At 38.4% G+C, this 7,632-nt stretch overlaps 1 protein-coding gene across 7 annotated transcripts in view; it reads left to right on the forward strand.

Moving 5' to 3' along the window:
- The window catches only part of SGIP1 (SH3-domain GRB2-like (endophilin) interacting protein 1), a 226,544-nt gene that overhangs the window by 128,043 nt on the left and 90,869 nt on the right, over positions 1–7,632 (forward strand). The gene's annotated exons all lie outside the window — the stretch shown is intronic.

Raw genomic sequence — 7,632 nt, forward strand, 5'->3', positions numbered from 1 at the left:
GCTAGTGCCTTCTCCCTTCCTCTGGAAAGTAAGTGATACAGTGAAATAAAGAATCTGACATTGAGCCATGAAGGAACAATTAGTTTAATCTTCATCCTGGAGATTTGCAACGTATAACTATTTAACCAAAAAAATATGAGGAGGGGGAAATAGCTTTGAACTGGAGACAGTCTGGTGTTGTTTGCCTGTTCAATGTGGCCCACCCACCCTTCCACCCCCAAATTAGCCTGCCAGAGAGCAAAATCCATGAATTTGCTGCTGCTTGGTAACACCACCCCCTTTCCTGTCCTCACTTTGGCAGAAGGTTCAGAACCCCATTGAGTTCAGTGAAAACAAAGAGTCATCAGTGGAGGAGGTGAGCTCCAGTCTCCTACACACCAGCATTCTCTCCTGGTAGAAACAGTGCACAGTGCAAGGAGAGGCTAAAGATTGCATGCATTCTGGTGCTAGGCGCTCAGCCCAGAACTCTTATGCAGGGAATTAGAAGGCAGAAGTTCAGCTTGCATTCTACTCGTCAAGGAAAGCTTCGTAGGGTAAACGTGATTTTGATTGGTCTAGACCAGGAGTATCAAACATGGGGCATATAAACTGCCACTCCATCCCCGAATCTTCAACAGATATTGCCACTAAATCCCAGATACAGGCTGAGAAGCCAGCCCCTCTAGACAGACCTGCAGGCAGCTGGACCAAAATCAGCTAGAGTTAGCATAAGAGATGCACCTTTTGTTTTTTCCAGGACTTATAGAGGATAGATGGGAAAACAGGTGGAAACTTTCTTTTTCCTTCTTAACATTGTAATAAATCTTGTACTGTATGCAGAAGAATTAGTTTTGTATCTGATACTGTTTTTTCATTCCTTCATTACTAATTTTTTTTCCTAGGAATTTTTCTGTTGCTTCCATTTCCTGACATTTAAAATCCACACCTTTCATGCCCACTTACTCTGGTAAAAAGAAATCTTGAGCTGTATGAATATTCACTATTCAACCTGGAGTGCCTTTGTCATGATTTCTCCAATTAATGTTGATTGTACATTCTGAGTAAATGTAAGGGTTAGATTTTTCTTACATAAACACAATTCCTACATCGTGTTATACTGTCTCAGGCAAGCTGACCTGATTTGAGGGTTCTGGAAACATGATCACTATGGTTGGAGATCACAAACACTCAATTTCTGTAACCAACTCAAAATTTTATTGAATAAGGCTATGTACTCACAATATTGACACATCGTATAAAATATTAGGATAGCCTCAATAGAAGTAGCAAATTATTGAGTTATATGCTTTTTATTATAATGTTAATTGTAATCAAAAAAGGCTAACTTTTATATCTTTAAGGTCTGCCTTAATTTTAAATGTTAGTAGCATTTAGAATTTAAAACTATTTTGATTAGCTAAGGGCCATAATCAGGGTAGAATGTGCTCTGTAAAGAAGCAATCAATTTTGAAAGTAAGTTTTTAACAGAAGCCTACTTTGTGAACCGTTTACTGAATGTTGGGTTTCTAACAACTAATCCTGCACCCAGAGTTTTTAGGTTGTCTACTTTTTCCCTAAGGACGCATTTTCTCTAGGGCCCACAGCAGTGAATGACACATAGCAGGTACTTAGAAAATACTTGTTGATTGTCTGGGTGGACGGATGCACCACGGGGCGTTACATAAAATGTATGCCGTGTCTAGCTCTGCTATAATGCAACTTACGTTACTCGCATTATTTTACAAACAGAGCAAATTTATGGTTCTCAGTTCCTTTGATCTTTTCCTCTTCAATTTAACCAAGTTTCTTTTTCCAATACTTGATGGGTAAACAACAAGAGTAATTGTTTCCTGTTTATTCATCTACAATGTGTAGGTTCTTTTAAAAAGTTTATTAATGTGTTCTTTTCTGTGAGTCCTAGTGCTCATCCAGCTGAGATCGTTTTCTTATCTAAAGCCTGAGGTTTTCAGTCATTTAGTTGTCTTCAACCTTGAAAGTCACGTATCAATGATTATCTTTCTTATACAATTATACTTATTTTTTTACTAAGGAGTTTCTAAAAATATGTGAATAATAGTATAAATAAGCGTAACAGTATAAGAAAAAAAAATCTATCCCTTTGCCCTCTGAAGGAGATTTCATTTTAGTGGCAGCAGTCTACAGCAGTAAATGTACTTTTTATTGTTTTTAAAAAAATCTTAGAGTGTGAATCACTCACATTAATTATGTCAAAAAAAATTTTCCTCAAAGACTGGGGAGAATTTCGTTTCTAAACAGAATGAAGGTGATATTTCCTTCCAACTTAATGTCTGTATAAAGGACAGCCGCTAACTGCCCATGGACCTTGGAGCTGCAGCTTGAAACAGCGGCCAGCACAGAAGAGATGCAGAGCCATGGCTGCCAGCCTAGCTGCCTGTCCCGACGCGGGCAACAGAGACAGAGGGCGGATGGACCGACCTCAGTGTGTTTTGCCCAACCAAAACGCCTTTCCACTTTGTAACCTATTTGAAGCCCATCTTAATTTCATTATTTTTTAAACACGGCACATGGGGAATCAAAATGAGTTTCCAAAGAGGAATGACAGATGGCAGCACATATCATAACCAGGTATTTTCTGATATTTTTTCATCCATGCCTCTTCTCAACACCAACAGTTACTAAATGTCCACGCCTCAGAACTCCTGATAAGTAATAGCAATGAGCTGCACTGGAGCAGAGTAAAGCCAGAATCTCCATGGTGGTCTTCAAGAGCCTCATTGTCAAGATTCCCCCAGTCCTAGACTAACAGCTGCCATTCTTCCCTCTCCTTCTACTCCTCCCTGGCTCCCTGGGAGCCCTCTTCCCCTAGATAGCTGTGTCGTGACCTCCCTCACCAACTTCCTCTATTTGCTCAGTCACTTTCTCAAGGAAGCCTCCCCTGACCACGTTATATAAAATCACGAAACCCTTTGCCCTGGAATTCCTGAACCCCTTTATTTGCACTACTTTTTAAAATTGCATTTGTCATCTTCTCAAATACTAAATACTTTCCTTATTTAATTAGTACACAGTCATGTGTTGCTTAATTGGTGTTAGACAATTTTATCATTGTGTGCACAACACAGAATGCACTTAGACAAACCTAGATGGCACAGCCAACCACACACCTAGGTTGTGTGGTGTAACCTAGTGCTCCCAGGCTGCAAATATGTATGGCATATTACTGTATTGAATACCATAGACAAATGTAACATAATCATATCTCCGAATCTAAACATATGTAAACATAAAAAAGTACAGTAAAAATATGGTATGAAAGATTTTTTTTAATGGTACACCTGTATAAGGCATTTACCATGAATGGAGTTCGCAGGGCTCATAGGTGCTCTGGGTGAGTCAGTGAGTGGATGTGAAGGCCTAGGACATGACTGGACACTACTGTAGACTTTGTAAACACTGTACAATTAGGCTACCCTAAATTTATAAAATTAGCCTTATAACTCTTTTACTTTGTAAACTTCTAAACTTTTTAAAAAGTATTGACTCTTTTGTTATAACATTTAACCCAAAAACATTGTACAGCTGTACAAAAATACTTTATACTCTTTCTTTATAGTATTTAAAGTAAATCCTTTCTTTATACTCTATTCTACAAGCTTTTATTCTATTAAAATTTTTTCTTTTCACTTCTTAAACTTTTTAGTTAAAAACTGAGACACAAACACAAACATTGGCCTAGACCTACACAGGGTCGGGACCAGCAACATCACTGTCTTTCGCCTCCACCTTTTATCCCACTGGAAGGCCTTCAGGGGCAGTAACACACATGGAGCTGTCACCTCCTCAGGTGACAGTGCCTTCTTCTGAAATACTTCCTGAAGGACCTGCACAAGGCTGTTTTACAGTTAATTAACTTGTTTTTTATAAGTGGAAGGAGTATACTCAAAAAATAACAATAAATAGTATAGTAAATCCATATACCAGTAACAGCCATTTATTATCAAGTATTATGTACTTAATAATCCTGGCAGCACAGGAGGTTTGTTTGCACCAGCATCACTACAAGCGCATGGGTAACGCGTCGCACTATGACATCACGAGGCAGTAGAAATTTTTCAACTCTATCATAATCTTATGCGACCACCATCGTATATGCGGTCCATCGTTGACCAAAATGTCTGTATAAAATGCATGACAGTGTTTATTACTGATTATCTTTCTCCTTCCTCTACTACCAGATGTAAACCCATTGGAGTTTTTATCGCCTTTTCGGTTGTTCACTAATATCCCCAGATTAGTGTCTGGTATTTACTAGGTGCTCAATAAATATCTGTTAATGGCTTAATAAATGAATAATCCTTTTGCCTCTTGTGAATACCCAAGTAGTCATAAATAGCCAAGACAAAGTGATTATTTTATAATAGAATCCCATTTATTAAAATATAAAGATTCAGACTGGGCATAGTGGCTCATGCCTATAATTCCAGTGCTTTGGGAAGCCACATTGGGAGGATTGCTTGAGCCCAGGAGTTTGAGACCAGCCTGAGCAACATAGCGAGACCCAGTCTTTACAAAAAATAAAATAAAAATAAAATTAGCCAGGCACAGTGGCATGCACCTGTAATCCCAGCTACTCAGGAGGCTGAGACGGAAGGATCGCTTGAGTCCAGGAGGTCAAGGTTAGAGTGAGCTATGATTACACCACTGCACTTCAGCCTGGAGAATAAAACTAGACCCTATCTCTTAAAATACATCATATAAACAAAAATAAAAAGAGAAAGATTCAGGATACAGTCATCCTATTTTTCAGGTTCAATGATTGCAGACTCTTAAAAGGCTTATAGATTCAACCTGACATTTTATGTCTTGATCCGACTCTATGATGCCTGATGCCAAAAATTCCCATGACAGCTCAATTCCTTGTTAAGCTGGGCAGCAAGCAGGGATGTAATCAGAGCACAAAACCATAATGTAAGTGATCATCAAAACTGGTTTATATTTTCTTCATTCACCTCTATTAGCTTTGACTCTCAAACAGAATTCAAGTTTGAATTGGTTTCTAACCCCTCATGCAAAAATGTAGGTAGCAACAAACCTAACTTGAATGAATACTTGCATTTTACCATGTTATTTGGAGTAATAACAGCCAGAGAGAGAGACCCTCCAGCTGCAGAGGGTCGGGGTCTATGAGTTCCTTGAAAGCTGTTGATTATGGGATAAGCCGCCTTTCAACAAGCCTTGTAAGTCAGAAATTGTGTTTTCTTAGGCTCTTGGACAAAAAAAAAAAAATCCCTGTACTTCATAACCATTCAATGGTTATATTTTAGGTAAATTTATATTTTGTCAAAAAATTCACTTACTCATTTCTATTTACAAGTAAGCCCAGAGGGATATCTTTCTTTTCCATTTCTCTTATTTATCTTTTCCATAATTAAAAATAAACTCTGATGCTACTAGCTCATTTTAAATCAAATATATATTTGTTTTTTCCTATCTTTGTTTTTATTTTTTTTTTCAACATTCTGAGGAAACCTTTAAGCTAAGAGGTCGAGGTCATAGCCTAGGTGTTGATAGCTGCTGCCATAGCAAAACAGCATATTAAATCAAGATGGTTTAATATATCAGGTAGCCTGAAGTGGAGAGGTGTAGGGAGGAGGGGAGGGATAACCCTTATCATTTGTGTGTTCACGTTTACTCTTCTGATTTTAATTAAATAAGATGCATTTTATTTTAGAAAAGGCTGAGAAATTTACCTTATAAATAAGAGTTTTAGTTCAAGGGCTGAAAACTACAAGGATGTAGCCCCTTTCTTGGCCCTTAACTATTCTGAAGTATTAGTTTTTGCTCTAGGAGAAAATTCTGCCCTGGACATCGAGCACATAATCTTCACTAACGTTGTACAAAGCTGTGCCACTTCTTTAGAACATTTGTAACATGGGTAGCACCTGAGGTCACTAATAGGCAGAGAAATTAACAGTTAAATAGGAGCTAACTGAAATATTTATGGAGCTGGTGAAAGAACCATTACAACTGAGGACACATGGCTTGTGCCATATATAATTCAGCCTTATTTCAAAGAACAATTTATTTTTTTTTATTTCAAAAGACATTGTACTTCAAACATTTGTATAATGTTACAATGGCTCCCCATAAAGGGAATTTATAAACTTGTGTTGAATGCCTCACTCTATGTTTGGGACTAGAGAGAATCCGTGCATAGCCATTATTGTGAGTTAATAATCGAGTGGAGACATCTAAACAATACAGAACAAAATAAAAATTGCAGAAATGTACTACCAATGTGTACCTTTGTTCCCTGAGGCTAATAAAGGTCAGGCAAATACAAAGGCCTTCAATATTTATTTATTATTTTGAACAAAAGGACTGAGTCACAATCAAACCAGAGAAGGGAGCAATGTATTTTGGCAGGCAAAGCTGGGAAAGGTCTTATGGAAGAAATGTTACTGACCTTGAAAAATGAGTAATTTTGATTCAGGGAGAGGGAGAAGTAGCATGGGAAGAAGACAGGGAAGGGTGTAAGTGCATGGCACATCCAAGAGAGCCAGGAGAGTGCAGCGAGGTGCAGGCTTCATAGAAAGTCAACGGAGGAAGATGAGGGTGGGAAGGGAAGCTGCAGCCCTTCACCAAAGCATTAAATTCCATAGAATGGAGTTGGCATTCTATTTTCTGGATAGTAAAGAGGTTTTTTAAGGGCAGAATGATATATTCACTTCACTATTTTTGGAAAATGATTCCGAGGATAGTGTGAAGGATGGATTAGGAGATGAAGCTGGAAATAGGACCTTCAGCTAGGAAGCGAATGTGCTGTCAGTGAGGGATAATGAAGGCCTCATTAAGATAGGAGCTGAGGAAGTAAGAGGGCATTCTGAGGGGCCATTGACCACTCACAGGGAGAAGAATTCATAATTGTATGTGGAGAATAGGGAGAAATCAAGGATGGGATCTAAGAAGAACTGACAGTTCTAACCATGGTGACTTGGAGAAGATGATAGGTCCTGGGTTCCCCGGTGAGACTGGAGTTTCTGGAAAGTCTCATGTTTTCATTTCATGACCATGCCTGGCTACAATGCATGAGTAGTATTTTCCAACTCCTCTCAATATTATGAAACATAGTTTTTTATTGTCAAGCCACAAATCCGTTTGATAAAAGTAAACCATTCAAAAGAAAGATTAGGCCAGGCATGATGGTTCACATCTCTAATCCCAGAACTTTGGGAGGCTGAGGTGGGGGGATCACTTGAGCCCAAAAGTTCAAGACTAGCCTGGGCAATATAGCAAGACCCTATCTTTACAAAAATAAAAATAATTAGCCAGAAATTGTGGTACATGCTTATAGTCCTAGCTACATGGGAGGCTGAGGTGGGAGAATCTCTTGAGAACAGGAATTGAGGGTTTCAGCAAGCTATGATTATGCCACTGCACTCCTCCCTGGGCACAGAGCAAGACAGACTCTGTCAGAAAAAGAAAGAGAGAAAGAGAGAAAAAGAAAGAAGGAAAGCAAGAAAGAAAAAGAAAGAAAGCAAGAGAAAGGAAAGAGAAAGAAAAGAAAGAAAGAAAAAAGAAAGAAAGAAAGAAAGAAAGAAAGAAAGAAAGAAAGAAAGAAAGAAAGAAAGAAAGAAAGAAAGAAAAAAAGAAAGGAAGGAAGGAAGGAAG

This window comes from Mandrillus leucophaeus, unplaced genomic scaffold (genome assembly GCF_000951045.1).
Source record: "Mandrillus leucophaeus isolate KB7577 unplaced genomic scaffold, Mleu.le_1.0 Scaffold464, whole genome shotgun sequence".
In the NCBI taxonomy this organism is placed as follows: Eukaryota; Metazoa; Chordata; class Mammalia; order Primates; family Cercopithecidae; genus Mandrillus; species Mandrillus leucophaeus.